The 24,211-nt window shown below is 31.0% G+C and overlaps 2 long non-coding RNA genes across 2 annotated transcripts; both read right to left on the minus strand.

Moving 5' to 3' along the window:
- Window positions 1-1,690: 1,690 nt before the first annotated feature.
- On the minus strand, window positions 1,691-5,921 carry LOC121229391 (uncharacterized). Its single transcript, XR_005927129.1, has 4 exons — window positions 5,626-5,921; window positions 5,430-5,516; window positions 5,271-5,339; window positions 1,691-1,883 (listed from the first exon to the last, which is right to left on the minus strand). It is a non-coding gene; the product is annotated as an uncharacterized lncRNA (long non-coding RNA).
- A 16,835-nt stretch (window positions 5,922-22,756) lies between these two features.
- Window positions 22,757-23,540, minus strand: LOC107937546 (uncharacterized). The gene is made up of 2 exons (XR_001694696.2): window positions 23,419-23,540; window positions 22,757-23,066 (listed from the first exon to the last, which is right to left on the minus strand). It is a non-coding gene; the product is annotated as an uncharacterized lncRNA (long non-coding RNA).
- Window positions 23,541-24,211: the final 671 nt, after the last annotated feature.

Below are 24,211 nucleotides of genomic sequence, written 5' to 3' on the forward strand. Positions count from 1 at the left end.
AGAATTGAATGCTAAAACAAGAGAACCATAGACTATTGAAGAAACTTCAGGAGAAATAACTATTATAGAATAAAAAGATTGCTAAATTTGATGCAACTTTGAAGGAGTTAGCAGTTGCACAGTTCATTCTGGAAAGGCTAAGATCAAGAAGTTAAAAGTTGGATGAGTTTCTTACCAATGGAAGAAAAGAACCATGCAAAGGTGGATCGAGATATATTGATAAAGGTGACACGATAATAAATCCTACATTTTTTTCAAAGCCAAGGGAGTTAAAGCCAAATAATCTAAGAAGCCAAAGATTATTTATACTAAGAGGGGTTATATGTTGGAAAATTGGGCTCAGAAAATGCAGTGGAAAATAGGTTTGAGGAAAACCATAGTTTAAATTTTTTTCCAAAAAAAAAACTTGGTTGTGTTATCTAAAGTAATAAACACTCAATCAAAATATTACCTTTATAATTTGTCTAGGATGAATACTTCAACCGAGTAGTCTTCTCTGCTATCATCAAGCTCACGTTTACCAAGTGTAGGCTTGCTTTGAATAAAAAAATTCACAAAATTACCAATAGGCAATTTCATAATTTCTCTAAACTTTTGGGCTCAAGTTGTAAATAACAAGAAAATTTCTAAAAATTTTCTAAAATAATTTCTTTAGAGAATTTTCTCTCTACAACTTTTCTTAAATTCAAGTGTGTAAGAATAATGACTCATACTTTTTTTATATAGGTAGAATTTACAGAGAGTTCTACTAATATTATTATTAATCACATTAATATTTAATTAATAAAATATTATCTAGATAAATATTATATTAAATTTAATATTAAATTCATTAAAATAATATTATCTTTGGAAAAGTTATTTTGAAATCAAGTTACCGGTAGAGTTCCACTAGGAGTTTAATTTTTCCACTGCTCTACTACTAAAGAACCACCATCACAAACCATCCGTCGATCTCCAGATCGCTGTCATCGCAACCACTGTGCCTAGCAGTGCCATTGCTAGCGCCGCTTCTCCCCAACACCTTGAATTGTCGATGTTTTGCCTGAATGGGCTTGGCCGATTCGGTTCAGGCTAGTGAGGACCAGACCGGTCCTGTCTAGCCATCGGCTGAACTGTCAATCCAATTTTATACACAAAGCCTAGTTCAACTAGTTTTTGGGTTTCGGTCTCAGGTTTTGGTTCTCGGGTCTAATTCTCAAGTTCAATTACCCATCGAGCCAATTGTCTGACTTGAAAATTAATTTCTAAAAATATCATATTTATTTTAATTAATTTGATTAATTTAATTTTACTTGATCAAAATTAATTTTACCAAAAATCACTTAGGTTTTCTAAATTCACTACAGCAAAACTGACTTTTAGAGGCATTTTTGCAAGCGCCGCAAAAAACGCCGCTAAAGTTTGCGACGTTTATCTAAAAAAATGTCGCTAAAGGTCATGACCTTTAGCGACGCTTTTCCCACAAACGCCGCTAAAAGTCATGACCTTTAGCGGCGCTTTTCCCACAAACGCCGCTAAAAGTCATGACCTTTAGCGGCGCTTTTCCCACAAATGCCGCTAAAGATCATAAAATTTAAAATATATATTATAAAATATTATAAAAGTCATGAAAAATATAAAAAAATTAAAATTCATTATCAAAATATTGAGAAGAAGAATAATATCTATGATATAAATATATATCCCACCAAACATAAAGTTTATCAATAACAATCAAACAAAATACATCACTTATCATACTACACCAGAAATCTAACAAAATAAAATAGAACAAAATAATGATAGAATGCACACTTTAAGATCAGCAGTTAGCTCAAACAAGTTGTCACTATGCATGAATTCAGCTAATCCTGGACCATGCATCCAATAAAAACTCAAACCTGAGAAAAAAAGAAACAAAAGTTAATGAATGACATATGAAGGCAAGAACCAACCAAAATAACAGAATCAGATTCCAGTTATTATGAAAGTAGATAACTTATCTTAAGATAAGGTTCTTCTAAATTCAGAACCCCAAATTAGATTAATAATAAAATATGCAATTAACAAGTCAACATTAACGCCACATATAACATCAAATTGCACCACTTAATATACTCAATACATTGGCATAAATAACATCACATTGAACAATGAATTTAACACATTCGAATAGATCAATTTTAAGCTCAATAATGGTTAATTTAGCATGTGAACAGCATATAAATGTTTTGCATTTACAGCATGGTTTAATCAACTTCAAGAAGGAAATTAAATGCTGCGAATTTCCAGCATTCAAAATCATATATGGACAACATTAATATGACATTTTGGAGCACCTTAAAGACACATTTGGAAAATTTGAGGAACCATTTGAACAACCACATTCGAACATCTTAAAGACAACTAAATTTTGTCTTGTTTTGGACAACCTTACAGGTCAGCAAGGCATGTATTAAACCATGCCTAACATGTTTATTTCATCATGCTTTGAACAACAACTAACAACCATTATCCTATTAAGATACAGGGGCCTTTAATAAAAAACAAGAAAAACCTTTACGCATGACCAAGTCCTAAGATAATGAAGATGATGCTATTGGATCTTTCCACCAATTCTCCATTTCAAAAGTAGCTAACAAAGAAAATAACCAAAACCATGATAGAACATGCTATCTAGAAATAAGAAAGAAAAAACAACAATCTAAAAATAGCAAGGCAAGGAAAATGACTTAAAGCCTATAGACTCTAAAGCTAAGGTGACCAAAAACCTGAAGGAAGTAAATAAATTTGAAAATGATTTGATGTTCTAAGGGGGGAAATGACTCATAGCGCAAAAAACTCCTTGTGCTTAACAAACATACAACCTGGACATTCCTTACATGTATATATATTGCAAAAAAAATCGCTGGATGCATGCTTTTTGCACAATAGACAGTTTCGTGTTTTAAGAAAAAGAGATTATTTCAATAACTTCAAATTAAAATTTATCGAAAGTAATCATTATTGATGCTTTGAAACATGCATCCGATAAATGACTGTCAACAATCAGGAGAAAGAGATTTAATAGGTTTAAGCTAGATTAAAGCAAGACATAAACAAGCTTCTTATGAGGCTTGATAAGAAAAAAAAGTGTCAATAGTCATATCAAAGGTTTAGTAATGAATATAGGTGTTATAAATAGTTTAATGGCAGAGCTTTGAGGTATTAAGAAAGAGGCTTGGTTTTTGCTTTACAGTTAGGATTGAATGTATCATCTTTTTCATCAAATCAAAGCATTTTAATTCCATAAAATCACCACACCACTTTTCTTTTAAACTAAAGACATAAATAAAATCCCCAAAAGCTAATTGATTCTAGAATCAAAGTTCAGGCAATTATAATCAAACTAAACTATTGTAGATATCGACATATAAGGAATGACCATGTGCTTAGCCTGCTTGCACAAGCGATATTAGTTTATCTATATGCTTTCAAGTAGAGAAATTTATTCAATTACTGTTTATGAATGGAATGCTTGTTAAGTGCCATCTATTAAAGACTACTTACAGTTTTCTCAAGTCCTTTGCGAACTAGTGGATCACATTCAATAACACCATATCTTCTACTACCTTTGCTGGTAAAGGATAAACACAAAAAATAAAATTATAATTATATTTTATATAACACAGTAATCTATTCGATTTATTTCAAAATTTGAAGACATTGATTCAAATCACATTTTTTTACCCACTTCTTTCAATCTCTTTTTCTAAAAGATTTAAATATAAAAATCATAGTTATAATGGAGTGATAAAAATATAATTTTTTAAAATACAGTAAAAGCATGGAATGGAAGAATAAATTTGGTGGAAGGGTTTGATAATCTAGAAGCTCAAGATAAATATTATTTCACTTAAACAATACATGAGCACAAGGTCATTATTTTTCAAGTTCCAGAAAAAACTGTCAAAATTCAACAATACTACAGCAAGAAAAAACAGCAAAAAAAAGACTACAGCAAGAATGCTAAAATTCAAGAGAACACTAACCTTAATAAGCTTCCCTAAACAGTAGGTTCAACACCAAGCTTCAATCCAAAAGTTAAATCTAGCTTCACCCTTGTTCTTTCTCTAGCTTCAAGGATATACCTAACCTTCAAGCTTGAATATGAATGAATTTAATCAAACTTGAACTCAAGTAGCTCGATTATGTCTCGAGCCAAAGCTCGAGTTTAAAATTGTTCAATCAAACTCAAGCTTGAATATGAACAAACTTAATCGAGCTTAAGTGCAAAAATTTATAAGCAAGCTTAATAATCAAGCTAGAACTCAAGTAGTTCGATTACGTCTCGAGCTTAAAATTTGATGTTCGATCGAGCACAAGTCGAGGATCGTATCCATAATCAAGGGAAGTTCAAGAAGAAAGATAATAAAATACGAGTTATATTTTGAATTAAAAAAATTGCAAATATTGAAATTACATACCTATTGTCACATTTTAAACATCTTTGTGACTTTACCAATAAGAAAAACTATCAAATTATAGTTTCATCTCCCAAAGATTTGAATGTTTCATCTACCAACACAAGTTCATGACTAACAACTAATTCACTGAAACTCTTGAAATTCATGTCTTCCTTGAACATATGGTTACATGCTTCTGGCTCATGGGTTATTTGTCTATTTAAAAACACATCAAATTTTTGAGATAAATCAACATCAAAAATCTGGAATTCCTCTTTTAAACACTACAGATCTTTTGCATCAGTTAGCTTTTTTTTATATGTTCTTTTTCTTCTTTTTTCCTTCTTTTCAACAGAATCAACTGAATATGATGAAGCATCAGATACTTAAAACATTGCTTTGCTTTTCTTTCTTTGATCAAATTAAATATAAAACTTGCATCCAATTTTCAACCAGGTAATACACGAGCCAGATATGACTAAAGCTGCATGTAGGAAACAAGTGTAAAAAAAGAAGCCTATAGGACATGTGGAGAAACTACATAGCCATCAGCATACTGAGCAAATTAAGACCAATCTGGAGGAGTTTTTAAATGTTAAATTAAATATACAAAACCTCTCTAAAGCACTGAGGTAATCATTAAACTTGATCTGTATACTTACTTTACGCAAATTAAAAAGAAATGAATTTTAATATTTAATATAAGCCTAAGATTAGTATCTATTATTTTGCATCCACAAGGAAAAACGCTAAGCCTAAGGAAATTGTAAGAAGACTGGAAAGTCCGATTGTAAATATTATATAAGACTTCCAAAAGAAATTATCCAATAAATTTCTATTTACCTTACTATTAACAATCTCTGAAATTCCATAGAATGTCTCAATCTCTTTCTCGGAAAAGTGGGCATTATCCTGCAAAAAAATATACAAGTTATAAATTTTCACATACCTACTGTGGTACTGAATAAACTTTTCAGATATATAACAAACAATAGATAATACCAAAAAAGTATCCATCTCGGGTGTTTCAAACAGTATCACGTCTAACCTCCGAACATCCTTATCAGCTCCACAGGTTACATTATCCTCCTGCAGTGGCATGTATTATAAGCTTTATAGAAGATCCTAAAGAGAACAAAGTGAAACAAGATTAACATCATTTGAGAAAGTTAGTATAAAGCTTTTTCTGACTCCCTACTTCCTTCTCAGTACAAACCGTAGCTTCTTCCTGCGCATCAATAAAATCATCTAGCTCTAAAAAGATCAAGACCGTCGGAGGCAAAGCTGCTGGATTATAAAGATTTTTCCTAAAGACAAGTTCACTATGATAAAACAATCCAGTTGTAAGAATACCTCAACTGTCTTAATTTTTTTCAACAACGAAATGCGTAACATTAATTTTCCGTTTGTAATCTTTCAAGAGAACCTAGACTCTCTAATAACATTACTCTTAGTCATTGACTAAAAATATTTAGAAAAAAACTTACTACATGCATTTTCACAGTTTCTTTTAACAAAAGTAGGGAATGCAAAATCAAGCGTCGAGTCAATATGAAGTGGAGAAAAAGGAAAAGCATTATATGTAACACCCCTAACCCGTATCCGCTTTCAGAACAGGGTTTCAGAGCATTACTACCATTTATAGATCACTAAAAAAGAATTTAAATACTTACCGATTCAATGCATCATATAAATAAATATATTACCATTCAATCAACAGTTTGACACTTGTATAAGCATCAAACAGCAACATTGTTAGTATACTTACACATATCTCATATAAATTCAACATTGATATATCTATTTTCTCGACATATCGCACTTGAGTTTAATAATAGTCTCAACTTACATAATTTTCTTGTATCAACATATCAAAGATAATCATATATGTACATGTCATGAAACATATCATGCTCTTACCGTTTCTTCATAAGCATATATCATTCATTTCATTATATCAATATTTCATGCTCCATCATTTCCATATATTTTATGTATATTTATTCCGGTAATAGCTTATATCAAACTTAACATAAATTATATTCCATGTACTTATACTTATTTAGTTTATCTATCTTCATAATTATTTCATATAACCATTCGTCATCTGATACATATTACCTGAATATCAATTGTTCAACAGATGTTAGAGCGTCTCCCATCCACGGTCTTATTTATCTTTGACATGATGTCATAGTGTCTTTCAACTATGGTCTTACTCATTTTCTGTCATGTTGCCATGGTATCTTTCAACCATGGTCTTGCTCATTTCATATCACGTTGCCATGGTATCTTTCAACCATGGTCTTACACATTTCATATCAGGTTGCCATGGTATCTTTCAACCATGGTCTTAATCATTTCATATCAGGTTGTCATGGTATCTTTCAACCATGGTCTTACACATTTCATATCAGGCTGCCATGGTATCTTTCAGCCATGGTCTTACACATTTCATATCAGAGAGCACACTCCCGCGAACCTCATCCTTACAGTGGGATTACCAGTCCAAGCTAAATCCCCTGTAATATAAACTCATAGAGTATTGTCGGGATTACCAGTCCAGGCTAAATCCCCTGCAATGATAATTACTCTAATGAGCTTGGATCTGAATTACCAGTCCAGGCTAAATTCAGACCCTAATTCGGATTACCCGTTCGGGCTAAATCCATTTTACACGTATTTTCGGGAGGGCTATATCAGAATAGGATCACCCGTCCGGGCTAGGTCCTTTTTACCGTCAATTCCTTTTCAGAGATCCATCGAATTTTCCTTTCATTCAAACGGGATTTCTTCCCATTTTATCAAATATATCAATGTTTCATAAATTTCCATATAATGAACATTCAAATCATATTCATATCAAAAACAAGCATTTCAAGCATTTAAGAATATAATTCAAGTTACACGAACTTACTTCATTGATTGTTTGTGTTTATAATTTCATTAATCCGATATCTTTTCTTTTCCACAATCAAGTCTCATATTTGAGTCGTCCAGATCTTTATAAATAAATTCGATCATCATTTTCATTCATTTCATCTTCTAATGCATTTAATTAATGCTCTAGGCAAAATTACCATTTTACCCCTAAACTTTTAATTAATGACGATTTCGTCCTTAGGGTCAGGAAAATAAAATTCTTGCAATTTAATCCTTATTTCCAGCTATTATTCTCATATATATTGATAACAGTCCATGAATTCTATAAAATATCAGAATTTTCCATAATTTCAACACTTTTCAATTTAATCCCTAAAACATGTTTTCCCCCGATCTTGAACTAAATTAATAATTTCATTCAATTTTGTAATTTAAAAAATAAAATAATCCATTTCATGCAATTTGGTCATTTCTGACATTTTTACAAAATTACCCATAAAGTTTTACTTTTATTCAATTTAGTCCCTAAGCCTAAAATATGCAAATTAGCCATGCTTAATGAATATTCATATATGTTTTCCTCCTCTTCCTCTCCATTCCACATCCTTTATGTATGTAGCACACTTGTAAGTAACATTATCTATAATCTTTATTATTTACTTTTATGAATATTCAAGCTGTCCATATGTGTCATAGTCACAAAATTATTTATATCTGGAGCTATATGACTCCAAATTAAGATACGCTAATTTTTCCTGAAACTAGACTCATATATCTTCTTACCATAAAATTTTCAGAATTTTTGGTTTAGTCAATAAGTACATTTTATTCTTTAAAGTTACCCCTATTCTGCTGTCTGACAGTTGTGACCCTTCTTCACTAAAAATTAATTATCTCCTTGTACAGAATTCGAATGATGTTCATATTTGTTTCTATTGAAAATAGACTCATTCAGGATTCTAAAAATATAAATTTAAGCCCCTAATTATTTTTATCCAATTTTTTTTTATGATTTTACAAATTCAGAACAGGGGAACCCGAAATCATTCTGACCTTGTCTCACAAAATTCATCATATCTCATGATTTAGGATTCCATTGCTTACATAATTTCTTCTATAAGAAACTAGACTTAATAAGATTTAATTTCATATTTTATTCATTCTATAATTAGATTTCTACAATTTTTTGATGATTTTTCAAAGTTAGACTACTGCTGCTGTCCAAAACTGTTTTAGTACAAGATATTAATTACCATGTTATAACATCCTTATTTTCTTTTTCTACACCATTTCTCATCACTTTCTCTTATTTTTTCTTCACTAACATATCAAGAACATAGGACCTTATGTAAGAAAACTCTACTATAACATTATTTCCATGCTTTATCAATAATAACAAACTTAAAAACATATTGAAATCTTGATGTACTTACCTTTTCTTATTGACTTCAATCTTCAACTTGATTTTTCTCTCTCCTCCAGCTTCGATTTCTTGAATTCAACTTGATATTCTTGCTCCCCATCATCTCCTTGCTATCTTTCTCTCTTGATGGCTATGGAAATTCTTTCAATTTTTAGGTGAAAATAATAAATTTTTGGTGGAAGGACTAAATAGTAAAGAAAGCAAACTTCTTTTCTTCTTCTTATCTTACGTTAGTTTGCATGGGAAAGGAAATGTGTTGATAATTCTTCATCTTTCCTTCCTTTTATACTAAATAAATAATAATATAATAATAATAAACATCTCATAAAATATTAATAAAATAATATTTATCTAATTAATTAATTTAAAATATCATCAACATAATCATTACATTCTAGAATTATCTCTCTTACTAATTGACCATTTTGCCCTTCATGATCTTTTAGAATTCCATCCTTGAGTCATCACTTAATTTGGTAAAATTACGATTTAGTCCCTCATAATTTTTTTACATATTCAATTTGGTCCTAATTCATCAATTTTTCTTGGTTTCTAGATCATTCCACCCTTAAAATATTTGCACCATTAGTCCTTCACCTTTTTTATATTTACACTTTAACCCCTTAAATTTTGAGTATTTACTCTTGTGCAACAAGACTTTTCTCATCTTTGCAATTTAGTCCTTTCTTGAATTAATATATCATAATATACTTCTCAATATTGACATCACTCAAAAATTCCCTTTTTGTCACTTTATTTCCTTATTTTACTATATCAGGGATAATATTTTACTGTAAAAATTTTTGGGGTATTACATTATACATTATTGAATCTAGATTGCTTCTATTAAGAAAATACAACTCGGTAATTTCCATTATTGAAGCACCTTTAACAATCGACGATTCATCGATCAACAGAGACAGAGAGCTCTCAGGAAATAAACGACGTAAAAAATGGAGTCTCCTTATTAGAATCCAAAACCATCGAGATTTTCATACTTGACATCAGAATCAGCTATTTTTTTCATACGTAAAAAAATTAAAATCTTATCAGAGACTAAAGAGAACTGAACTCATCACTTTACCTCGGCAGAGAACTTTGCGCTGGCATTTCCACTTGGAAATCGGGTATCTTTGAAATCTCTGATATCGACATCGATGAATGGAGGAATTGCTTTCGACAAGAAGTTGGAGAGAGCGGCGTCGATAGGCAATCTCTCGGTCTGGAGAGGGAGGTTGAGGAACGAATCAAAATGAAGAAGATTGTCACTAAAGTTGGAAGTATGAGGAGGGAAGTGAAGAGGCGGTAGGTTGAGGAAGCTTAGGGTTTCGGCTGGGGATTGAAAAGCACTCAAGTAATCGACGTTGAGAAATCTAGTTCTCATCGGTGGTGGATTCTACAAATTTGTTGCGAGTAACCTACTAAACAGAAAAGCGATTCAAGTCTGGGATTTGGGATGTCAAATTTGGGAATGGGTGATAATACTTTAGGGATTTAGGATGAGAAAAAAGGGGGAAATAGAACTAGGGAAAAACGGGGAAAATGTTAAGTGTATCAGGTGTGGGTAAAAAATAAGACAGCTAAACGACGAAGTTTTGAACAAAATAATTTAACATTAGCGGCGTTTATAACCTAGCGCCGCTAAAAACGCACCTATTGCGGCGTTTTACACAAAGCGCCACTAACAAATCCAATAAAACGGCGCCGTTTTGTTTAAAACATAATGATATTTTGCGGCATTTTTCTAAAAAATGCTGCTACTGCAAACCTTTTGTGGCGTTTTCTAAATAAACGCCGCTAATGCCTTTTAAAATTAATACTATTTAATATATAAATTAAAAACAATATAAATTAAAAAAAATCACTTATATACCCAAAAAACTTTAAAATTATTTTAAACAATAGTATTTTAATTTTTTTATTTAAATAAATAATTTTTTAAATTTTAACTAATATTTAAAAGAATTAGATAAAATTTGAAATCTTGAAAATTTTTTAAAATTTTAATTCTTTAAAATTTGAAATTATTTGATATATAGATTAAAAAACAATCAGTCATATACCCAAAAAAACTTTAAAATTATTTTAAATAATAGTATTTCAAATTTTTAACATATATTTTTCACACTAATTACCCTAAACCCTAAACCCCTAACATTTAACCTTTAACCCTTAACCCTAAAACCCCTAACACCTAAACCCCATAACCCGTAAACCCCTAACTCTTAATCCCTAAACCCTAAGTCATAAAACATAAACCCTAAACTTCTACCCATTAATCTCTGACCCTTACCCCTCTATCATCTAAACTTTAAACGATTGAAGTTTAGCATATATTTTTATAATTTTGAAATGATTAAATCAAAAATTTTCCACTATTCAAAGGGATGAAGTGCAATTTTACCTTTAAAATTTTTAAAAATTTCAAAAAATCGAAATGGAAAATTTTTCATTTTTAGAGGAGCAGAGACCCTTTCAACCCCCTACTTATGCCCCTAAATATATATTAATTATAGGGTTTAGGATTTAATTATTGAATATGATTCACTTGAGATTAACATACTAATACCCATGGCCATTAAACCTTAAACCATAAAACCCGAAACCATAGACCTTAAACCTTAAATACTAAACTCTAAACCCAAAAATAAATTTAATCAATATTAAGTATTGCTTCCATAACTTATTATGAACATAAGCTTTTACATTAATATCTATGTATATACACATCAACATCCATATGATGTTTTTTAAGGTTTAGAGTTTAGGGGTTTAAGGGTTTAGTGTTTTAGGGGTTATAGATTAGTGTTTATGTTTTTTTGGGGGTTAGGGTTTTAAGGGTTATATGACTTTTAGTGGCGTTTTGACCACAAATGCCGCTATTGCTCTGGTTTTTAGCGGCGTTTTTGGTAAAACACCGCTATTGTTCTGGTTTTTAGCGGCGTTTTACCAAAAGCGCCGCTAATGCTCTGTTTTTTAGCGGCGTTTTATCGAAAGCGCCATTAATGCTCTGTTTTTTAGCGGCGTTCTACCGAAAACGCCACTAATGCTCTATTTTTTAGCCACCATTATTTCTCTATTTTTAGCTTAAAACGCCGCTATTGCTCTCTTTTTAGCCGCGTTTTACCAAAAACGCCACTATTGCTCTGTGTTTTACAATTTTTACGGCTTTTTTTGATAAAAACGCCGTTAAAGCTCTATTTTTCCTGTAGTGATTAATTTTTCAAGAAAATTCTTTAATCAAATTCTCTAATTGAACAATTCACACGACCACCTAATATAATTCCACATTAAATAAATTGACTCAATTAAATTATTTCCAAAGTCATAAAATTTTCTTCTCATTCAAATGCAGTTCAATCAATCTTTTTTTGAGCTAGTGGAGGGACCAATCAGACATATACAATCCGATAATTCACAATTTACTTAATCATTGAGTCAGTACACAAGAAGTACCATGATAGAAAACTCCTTATTGTATGCTCTTTACGAAAGCAATTCATTCAACTGTTTTGTCTAATGACCTCGCCATGTGTGTGTTACCCTTATATTATATCATTGATTCCTTTGAGTTAAATTCGTTCATTCAATACAATCTTATTTTATCTCATTGTCATCATTATGTCTTCTTAATGATTAATATGATCACTGCCAACAAATGACTGTGGTAAATTACTCGTTCGAGAACTAGTAACCCATGGTCACGTTCCATATTCATCAATCTACACAATGCCAATGAGAAGATATCGTTAACTCTTTAATCGAGCTATGAATTTCATTATTGTTGGTAAATTCATGCCATAAACAAGTTATGTACCCAACATACCGACTATTGACTCGATCATCTTTAGAGCATAAGCCTCCACTTATATCAAAGCACATGAGTTGTCACTATCCTAAAATGTTAAAGGTTAAATGCCACAAAAATTATGGGTATTTAATTAGAAAAACTTTTTTTTAAGCGGGTTCTAGTATGATTATGAGAATCTTGTGAACTAATTGGTAAATAGTTAGTATTTAAGTTTAGTCTCGTTACATTTGAACCATGAGTTTTATTTTAGTGGGAAACATAATGATTAAGGGTATTAATAATACTAACCAACTTCGGATTAAGGGAAATGGTAGTGGAAATATTATATATGGAGAATTATTTCATTCCAGTATTCATTTTTCTTTCTTTCATCTTTTTTTTTTTTGGTTTGATAGGAAAGAGAGAAAAGTTAAGAAGCGATTTGCATAGAGGGAAAAATTAGTGTATCAACTTAAGTGATTGAGGATTTAGTAAATTGGTAATCTTTCTAAGCTTTTCTGTATCTTTTGATTGAAGAAAAAGGAAGGAAAATTGAAGATTTAAGTTTAATTCATCAAGCTTGTACTGAGGTGATTATGGTTGCAACTAAAATTTAAATTCTCTTTGCATGCAAATGAATTATGGTTTTCTTACATTTGAAAGCCTTCTTTTCTATCTTGATATGATTATTATGTTTAGTTAATCGATAAGGAGGAGGCTCAAGTGATAAGGAAAAGCTAAGTAGGTGTAATCGGTACCAACTTTCAAGTATTTTGCTGGTGAGTTTCTAAACTCAAACTCTCTGCATGCAAATGAATTATGATTTTCTTACACTTGAAGTCCATTTTTTTATCTTGATATGATTATTATGTTTAGCTAACTGAGAATGAAGAGGCTCAAGTGATAACAAAAAGCTAAGTAGGTGTAATCAATACCACTTTTCAAGTATTTTGCTGGTGAGTTTCTAAAATCAAACTCTATGTGGTTTTTTTATATATCAGTATTGTGTTATTGCATTATGTTTGACTTCATGTTCTACTGATGATGAGTTGAAATACTGTAGGTTGTTTGTTGTACGGCTGAAGCATACAAAGTGATAATTTATAGATGCATGTTTGATTGTACATTTAAGTTCGTTGTTTTGTTAAACTTTCACCGGTAAAATAATTACTGAAGAAATTATCATTCAAATGATGTGCTAAATGATATGTTTGGTATGATCTATGTTGTGTTATTAATAAAAGGATCAATTGAATGCTTATTATATGTCTGTCATAAATATGAATGATATACGAAGTATAGAGTGATGTTTTGTCGAATGAAATATGAAGAAATAGCATGTTGTGTATTCTATTCCATATGATATTAGTTTTGTGGATGTTCAGGCGGATTGTACGGAGAATGTATACGCATGGTATTTGATCTGTCTCAATTTGTTGTAGCAAATTAAACTATTTTTTGTACTTAATGAGCTTTTAAGAGAGCAATGTAGTTATGTTTTTGTTTAGTTTTCATTTTTAGTTATTAGATAATAAAATAAGCAATTTCAACTATTTATATGACCTTGTGGCCTAAGAGAGGCTTAAAGGTAGACTAACATATCTAATGAATGTGCAAGACATTATTACGAGGCACGAAGTAGTAGACTGCCCGTGACGTTACAGCACAAAGTTAAAATGTCGCAACACAGCAAAAGAAGTATCAAAGGAGTAGACTGCCTTCGGTGTCGCGACACAACCTTGAATACATGTCCAAGCTAGTATACTACCAACTATGTCGCGACACAGGCTAGAGGATATTGCGTCACTGATGTTATGAGGCTAACTAATAAGTCAAGGGTGTTTTCATCTGCACAACAAACTTTAACGAAGATTAGTCAGCTGAATTAGGTTAAGGACCGACGACCAACCCTAGGTCTATAAATAGGATTGCTTTGCCTAGTTTATGAACAATTTTTTACTTAGTTTAATTTCCAGTTTCCTATTTAGTTTTATTTTTACTTGTAATTTAGGTTTCTTTTCAGTTGTAATTATAATTAATTTTTTATTTTGTTCTTCACGGAATTCAGATTATGGATCCACCAAACTATTCGATGAATTACTATTCGCACCGTTATTAATATATCAAGATTCTTCTCATCTCTTTTCTTAATGTTTATATCTTTAATCAAGTTCATGATGTATGTTAGATCCATGGGGAACTAATCTGGTAACAGGAGATTAACGAGTGAATGTGAGATTAATTAGCTTTTGTGTAGGGTTTCTTAGTGGATTAACTAGTTGGGATAGGAAGAATTTAAAATCCTACGCTTGATGGCCCTAAGAATTCATATAGGTAGAGATAAACCCAAAATTGGTATTGCCTATCAATAAAAACCTTACCCTAATCTGGTCCAGAATATCAGGTCGAGAGATAAGTAGTTCTTACTGACTCATTAGGTTAGTGGAAGGCCAAGAGGCCCTAATAGGTTAATGACTAGTTGATTGAATAGAACCTGAAATAGGAGTTAATTATGAATACTAAAGTGAGTTAGTCTTCTGTTGTTTAGATCTGAGTAAATCTATAATTCGTTTTCCCAAATTTTTTTATATCCTTTGATTAGTTTAATAAAATAACTTCTATCACCACCTTAGAATTCATCATAATATAGTTTAATTAAAATACTAGCTAGACCTATTAACATAGAAATTAGGATTATTTAGTCTCGCCTTCCTTGGGCACGATCCTTGAGATACTTCTATACTTTGTTATATAAATATATTACAACATGACCCGTATACTTACAGAAATCGCCTAATGCTTATCTTTGGTTACAATATTCACACTCTAGATGTTAATACGTTCAGAGGTGGCTAGTATTGAGCTTTGCATAGGTTCAATTGGATTGTACGGAGATATATGAGTACATGTATATGATAAACCTATGTGGGTTCTTTTAAGTATGAGACTCTACAGAGTCTAAAGCTTAAAGCATCATATGTGTAAGCAAGTCCATAGTCATGACATATGTAAGTTATGAAAGTCCGCCAAACTTGTTCTTTACGTTTTTTTTTCAAAGGTATACGTGGAAATTCACCATACGAAGTCTGCGAAAAAATTTGCATATAAAAGTCTGCCATATTCATGAATCTTCTACTATGAATTTGTATGCATGACAACCCGTCAGACTTGTTTTTTGTGTTTCATAAAAAAGTTTTACTTAGAATTCCTTCATGCGAAAATTTGTGGAATAGTCTGCGTATAAGAATTTGCATCTATATATAAGTATTAGTCTATGGATTTGCACACGTGAGTCTGCCATATATGAATTCACATCCAAGAATCTTTTATATGAATCTATATGTATGACAATCCGCTTGATTTATTTTTATGATTCCAGTTATGGCAGCTTGTTGATCTTATACTCATGTTTCAAGTTTAAGATATCAAAGAGACTATCTTTCATAAGAGTCAGCATGGATTATTATCTAAGCAAGAGCTCGCATGGGCTTATTCTTATGTTCAAGCTATAAGAGTTTTTATGAACTAGTTATATCAAGCCAAAACCACAGGGATCTTCTTCACATAGGAGGCTGCCAAGGACTATCTTTAAATTGAGAGTTCGTAATGACTATCTGCCAAACAAGAGTCTGATAGTAGCTATTATTTGAGATGAAGTTCACAAGTAAGAAACTACATGTATGAATCTATGATTATGATTTCACTTATAAAGGTTCGTAAGTAAGGTCTACAATGTTCACTAAGCTCGAGTCCGCATATAAAAGACTTTAAGGGTAAAAATGCAAGTAAAAATTCTTCACGTGTGAATCTCCATGCATGAGTTTTTTTGAAATCAATCTATTGTATGTTAGTCCATAATGATAATAATTGTTAAGGTAATATGCATATGATTTGCTGGCAAAAGAGGAACATAGGATTGTGTCAATGCAGAAAGTGTAGAAATTCTCAAGAGAGCCAATGTAAGGGAGGACAGGAGTATGCCAAGAAGAATTTGTGAACCCTACTTTTGCAAGCAATGTCAAACAGGAGATCAAACTCATAAAGTTTTTACTTATAATTCATAAATGATATATTATATTAAAAACTCACTAAGTTCACTTAAACTTAGTTTCTGTTATGTTTTCCAGGTAAAATGGTTTATGTAAGGAGTTGAAGAGGGAACAAGTCAAAATTCATTCAAGGTTTGACGAACTTGAGTTCTTACATGTAGCATGTATATAGTGAGGTGTCCTAGAGGCTGAGCCTTAGAGTTAGAATTTTCTTTCTATAACCAAGTATGAACAGTAGTATTTTAAATTACAATGAATCGATTCAAAGTATTAAAACTATTATTGTAAATTTTCCATAAGCCCGCCTGCTAAGATTTCTAAACTAGGAATTTGGAATTATAAGTTCATCTAGCAAGTTAGCTAATTAAACATGTTAAGTTGTTATTGATGTTATGCGAGCTAAGTTATGTATGATCCATAAAGAATATTTGGTTGTTTTAATTATGTTAGTTTACAATTTAGTTGAAATTTGTTCGTCGTTCATTTTAGAGTTGATGTGACATATTGTATCCATACCCGTCTATTGGGTTAGGTATAGGGTGTTACATGAGTTACATACGCATGATCAGTGACTAACTCAGAATTTAAGTAAGTCACACTATGAATGTCACAAGTGAAATAATTCACAATCGGATTCAAAATTAAGTCAACTTGGGTTCAGTCCAATGTATCATTCTTCCATTTAGTACATTTATGTCTCTACCTGTGGAGTCAACTGCTCTGATAGCTTAGACTAGCCATCTCTCTAATTGGAATTGTAGACAACATAATAATTCTTCTATGTATTTGAATCAAATGCTCACTTTGATTCTTTTACGAGATTACAGACTTGTTTAGATTATCTACTAAATTAAGCTATCTTTCTCGCAATGTAAACTTTCTTACAGTGCCACTTATCATTAGTTTGAACTTAGACAATCAATGAGATAATACTTTCTTGTCACAATTTCCCTATGCATGCAAAACAAAAAAGACAAAAAAAAAGATATAATAGTGAAATGTGAAATTAATTTTATTTATTTATCCATCGTTCAAATACATAGAAAATAGTTACATATTTACTACAATATGGACACATTTCCCAACATTATAAACACAATGGAATTGTGTGTCATTAATGTAGTACCCCATGTCATATAAAGCCTAGGTATTACAAGCTTTCGAAAGATCCCAGGAGGAAGCAACTAGTTACAAGTAGAGTGCCAACTAAAAAGAGGTAAAAGCAAAAGCTATTCTCAAGGAGAAACAATCAAATGTGTTTAATTGTTGCACGTGAATCTTTGAAGGCTTCCACTAAGCACATGTGGTAGTTTGATTGTAGTAATTACTTGATTGGATTATGGTGAATATCGATCAAGTAAGGATAATATTCCAAGAATTCAAGTGTGATTCACTTACCATGTTTAAAAAGAGTTCCAATTTCTATAAAAATTCTTATGCTGAAGATTTCTACTTATTTGATTCCATATAGAAGATCGATTGAAGTGAGATTATAGTGGTATATTTTGATTTCCCTTGCTGAAGATTACAAGTCTACACAAGTCTATATTGAAGACTTGTTTATTATGGTATGTACAAATTAGAGAAATCACTTGTTTTGTTCATTGAGAGGAACTTGTTTTAGTGCAAAATACATTTTTCCAAGTTGTTTTCATGTTCAGTTTGTAACAAAGTTTTTAAGGAGAAAGTCTTAGTGGAGATAATGGTCATAGTTAAAGTATAGGAGTGAGGTTGCAATTTGATGGTTGAGTTGAACTTAAATCACGACTTGTATTGTTGATTCATAGTGGATCACTCTATGGACAATGCCTTGCAAATGTAGGAAAGGGTTTTGAACTGTGTAATTATTGTGTCCATCTCTATTATTTTACTCTTTCAATTGTATCTCTAGTTGTAATTTAACGTGCAACTGACAAGCAACTCAACACTAACATATACTATATAACAAGTTCATTATGATATTGTCTTATAAAATTTTGCCTTCAAACTCAAAGTGTTACATTGTAATCACATAAAACTCTTATAGCATTCTCAATTTATGCCATCTAATTTCAATACCATGAATCTTATAGTAACAGTCCTTTATAACACTTAAAAAAATGATAGGACATCTATGCATGTTTAAGATTAGGAAGTGAAGGGATTGGAAAGAATTCGGCCATTGCTCGCAAAGAAAACTATAGTATTGACCTACACCATAGGGCATTTGAATTTGAAAGAGCCCAAAATATTAAAAAATCTTAAAAGTTGTATTATTATTATTAGTAGTAGTAGTATTACAATATAACATAATGGAATGGAATAAATGGTCTATATTCAATGGTATATTTTCCATAAGGTTGGGTGGTGAAAAGGATACCCACCACTAGTAGGTGAAGGCTGGGGAATTCATTGTTGAAGAGGAGTTGTAATCCACTCGAAATGCTTTGGTTTGAAGAGGACATGGATTTTAGTTAATGGGGGATTTCCAACATTCAAGCCATTTAGTTCTCTCAGTATAGCTCTTTCATACGTGTAAAGAAAGGGTACCAAACCCATGATGGGGTCCTACTCAAATAAACTAAGTAGCAGAAAGCTCCAATTATTGGAGGCCAAAGAAATCACCTCCCTTCCACGACCAACTCATGAGCCTTGCATAGTTTAATTGAAAAAGTGAAAGGATGAAAAGAGGAAGTAAAAAAATTAGAAAGAAAAAAAATAAATGTGCTTCATAAAATAAAATAAAAAAGGAAAAATGATATTCTTTTATTTTAATACACAATACGAATCTAAAAATATTTTTAAGAAGGACGAAATTGAATTATAATTTTTTTGTGAGGTTGAAGTGTAATTTTATTTTATATTAATCTATAATTTCATCATATTAAAAAGAATTAAATAAAAATATTTTTACAATTTTACTGTATAATAAATTTTAGTTCTATCATTTATTAGGGGATTAAAAGATAATTTTATCGCCAATGCCATTGCCTAGCTCTTTAAATTCATCCTGTTAATACATAAAAACAAATCACACTAAATTAGAATGATAATAATTAACCTAATTCTAAATTAGGTATTTTTTTAATTTCTTTTATTTTTAAAATTATTTATATTTATCACCAAACACATCAAATAAAAGAAAATATATAATTCTTTTTCTAGTCATTAAAAAAATTCAAATTTGTTTTACTCTACCAAACAAAAGGTTAGTTAGTGATCCCATTTTATTAAACAGCTTTCACTCAGATCATCTATGTGTCTTCAAAATAAAACATGTTAGATCTCCTATGAAGTGGGTTTTCGAGAAAAATCATTTTAATACTAACTTTATAATATAATATATAAGCTTGAATCCTTCCTGCTCCAACTAATCATATATGCTTTACCATATTAAATAACGTCTAACCCAGTTTTATAAAAACCCTACCATGATGTGAACAGTTGAAAATTATTAAATATATATATATAAAACAAATAAACAAGATTCTTCTTCTCTCTTTTTTAATACATTAATTTGAAAATATAATTGGTCTCTGGTTTTTAGATGTGATTGCTCCCTAGAAAATGTTCCTAGCAATAGCATTCATTCATGCAGGCTTTGAGAGATACTCAAATACTAGCCAAGGAAGGATGGTCCCCGGCCTCCATCCAGGGCCAACCAAAGGGACTGCCTCCTGATATGAATAATAGTTAACATTGGAGATATCATATTACATTATAATTTGATTCCCATGTGATTCAAATAAGCTTTCTAGAAGAAAAAACTTATCTAAGTTTTTATATTAATAGGGATGAAGCGAAAGTTTATTTTTGTGGGTTAAAATTAAATTATAAAATTTTAAAGGGATTAAAGTATAATTTTATTTTTGTATATGTTTGTTAGTTTAGAATTTTAAAGGGATTTGTTAATGTATGGAACCAACGAGGAGACATGGAGGAGGATGTGGTGGTGTTGACGGAGGTTGGTTCACCTAGTCTAAGCAGAGAGTCGAAGAGTGAAGATAATGAAGGTGAAAGCTTCGAGCAAAATGGCAAAGTGTAGGCTAGAGTGTAGAAGAGTCGATCCCCTCTCCAGTGTCTTGGGGGCTATTTGTAAGCGAGGTCTAGTGTTAGGTAGCATTAACGTGGCAGATCTGCTATTAGACCATCATTGTAAGACATGTGCAGCGAATGTCCATGATGAGATTTGATGGGATGTATTCTATCATTCCTTCTGATTCATGGTACAAAATGGTTAAACTCACGTGTGGTTTAATGACCAAAAGGATCACATTTTTAACAGAAGATCGGTGCTTGGAAGAAAGAGTGTTGGTATCCTCCTAACTGGTACAGGTGAATATTTTCCTTGAGTGGTTGCCTTTTATCTGGATGGGAAACTAAATCAAAAGGCGAAACTTCTGATGACCTCCTAATCCTTCACGAATAGGGGCTTATCTCAAGTATCTTGTCGTACTGCCACGTGTCCCAAGTTGATAGAGGTATAATTAAACTAATTTTTTTTTATCTTTGAGAAGCCAAAGTGAATATTTACCATTAAACTAACTTATAATTTTATAAACTTTAAACAACTAAAATAATAATTTAGTAATTACACCATATAATTCCACAATATGAAAAATATATAAATTTTATAAATTTAGCAATTTTATAAATTTTGTCTAAATCCGACCCAGCTCATGCACACCTCTACTAGATATAACCCATTATGATTTGTAACATGATTACTCTTCACCTTGAGAGGAAAGGACATTATCCTCCAACTAAGGACACCGAGTTTAAGCCAATCAAGCAATAATGTGAAAGGCCGTTTAATTAGTAGTATTATTATTAAGTTGATTTGGCCTTTGCTAAAACTATATTAAATTCATAGGAAATTGACCATAGAGGTTGGGCTGGCACCAAGAACATCAACTCTGAGTGTCTAGAAAAGTGAGGACCCAATGCGCATGGCACAATAATTTAATCAGCTTACCATATTTTATTGTATTTTTCTACTATTTCAAACCAGTTTTTATTCCACCATTATGTACATATATTTTATTTTATTTTAATCAGATACTGACTCCTGAAAAGGTTTCCAACTTCAAACAAGTTCATAATATAATATATATAAAAACATAGGGGCACCTGGACTTAGATAAATAAGTGATAATTGGGAGATGTTTCTGTTTAAAGTTTCAAGCGTTAGTGCTTGTTTCTTTTATTAAAAGAAATGTATCCTACACTTTATATAGAAAATAATAATAAAAAAATATTACATTTTCAATGAAAAGACTCAAATTTAAACTTTAAAGATGACATTATTAAAAAGAACAGTCATAAATTTTTAATATGAATGAAAAAATCACAATAAACTATAAATTTAAATGTTTGAAAGATTAGTTGTGTTCCATGTCGCCATTATTTAGTTTATTTAAGTTATTGATATTAAAAGAATTAATTAAAATCTCAAATGATTAAAGAAATAAGGTCAAAGTTTTCTTCTTAGAAAAACGGTGTGCAAGATCAGTGCGAATAAATAAAATATGGGATAGTAAATTAATAAAAAGTAATTTCTAAATTTTGAGTGGAGTTTTGGCCAGAAAATGAAAATTACTCCATTGAGCTGCCTCTTAATAATAGATTAATTAATTTCAAAATCATGAGACACAAAATCCAATTCACCGGTCAGCTGATGACTAATTAAATCCAATTCTAATGGAACTAATAAAAGTCTAATAAAAATCTATTTTAGCCTATCAAGGCCAACGTCTGAATCTTTAAATTTTATCATGTACGATTATAATGCGTGGATTTTCATCCAAGGGTATTTTATATGCAGTGGCGAATTTAGGAGCTGGTAAGGACTGTTCTTCTAAACTAAAATTTGTTTTATTTTAGTTGTTTAAAATTTATTTTTTAAATTAATAAAAATAAAATTATATTTTGATCTTTTTAAAAATGATAAAATTTTAATTTAATCCTTTAGAAGTTATATTTTTATTATCATAAAAATTAAAAAAATTCTAACTTCTCCCCTAATTATATGTGAAATTTATTTTTCACTCGTTATGATTTATATTAATTGAATTTTATAATATAATTGGTTCAACATATATGATAGCAAAAATCTCTTAAAAAATAAAAATCGATTTTAAAATTTTGTTTGTAATTAATAATATTTGAACTTAATCGCTTAAAACTTATACTAAAAGAGATATTATTAAATCAAATCCATTTTTATTAATTATGAGTTATATATTACAAGGTTGTATATAAAAAACAGAATAAATAATCATATTGATTGTAGAGGCTTAAATTTGACTGGGCCCATTTTGCAACTTTTAACCCAAGCTAAATAGGCCCAAAACCCAATTTATAAATCCTAACAGCCCAAGCCCACAACATAAACAATTAGTTTCAGCAAAACAAACCCTAACCCCTATGTGCGCCACTCCTCACGTGGCATCAGTGCGTTTTGCACCTGAACAGACACCCCGTCCCATCGCCCGTGCCACCAGTTCCGACTCTACCTGCAAAATGGAAGAGAACATGCAACAGCAACAGAGAACAGTAGCAAACACTGATGAAAAGCAATGTATTCCGGCTATAAAGCCTTGATAAAATCATTGTAAAATGGGGGATTTTTTCGAATACAAAAAAGGAGAGATTCAATAAAAAAGAGAGATTTTAAAAAAGCAAAATAGAAAATCTACAAAATCGATTCGAAAAAAAAAAAGGTTACTGATTTTTTTTTCTTTCTCTTTCATTTTATTTTCTTTCCTTTCTTTTCGAATCTATTGTTCCTTATTTTACCTTTTTTTTTAAAAAAACAGCATATATATATATAGATATATATAAAATAAGAAAAAAAACAAAAAATACCTTTTTGCACGGTGGCCGGCAACGGCCGCAGACGGAGCCGGAGCTTGGCCGGAGGGAGAGGGAGAGAGTTTTTTTTGAGAGAATTTTTGGAAAATTCTGTTTTGTGAAGAAGGAAAATGAAATTTTTAACAAAAAAATTGGTTTATATAGTGCCCCAATACGGCGTAGTTTTGGGGCAAGCCTCAGACGCCCAAAACGGCGTCGTTTCAGTCCATTGCCCGTTCGACCCGACCCGATGCCCAAAGAGGATCCGCGTGTTTCCACTTTTTTGGTTTATTTACGCGCGTGACCCCCCCTCTTTGGATCGCGCTTCAATTTAGTCCTTTTTTGTTCTTTTTCTCCTTATAAATTTGACCATCAAATTTGTCGTGTGTTTCAATTTAATCCCTGACTGGCTGAGCAGGGACACGTGTCTAGAGTCGGGGTTATTTTCCGAATCGGTCCTCTGTAGCTTACGTACGTTTAACTTTGGTCCTCGGTGACCTTTTTTGGTTATTTATAATTTGTACCCTTAATTTTTAATTTAATTTTAGTCTAGTCCTAGCTCTCCAATTAATTTATTTACTTATTTGTTCAGCCTTTTAGGAATCGTTCTATTATTAATTATTTATTTTAAAAATAATATTAACATTATGTATTTTAAGTTTTTACACTTTTGAACTATTATTCATTTTAAATTGTAAATATATTGTTTATTTTAAACCACCATATATATTATTATTTTGAATTTTTTTTTTACATATCTTTTATTTAAAAGTATTTTATACATAATATATATTTTAAATTTTCGCAT

Source organism: Gossypium hirsutum, chromosome A01 (genome assembly GCF_007990345.1).
Source record: "Gossypium hirsutum isolate 1008001.06 chromosome A01, Gossypium_hirsutum_v2.1, whole genome shotgun sequence".
In the NCBI taxonomy this organism is placed as follows: domain Eukaryota; kingdom Viridiplantae; phylum Streptophyta; class Magnoliopsida; order Malvales; family Malvaceae; genus Gossypium; species Gossypium hirsutum.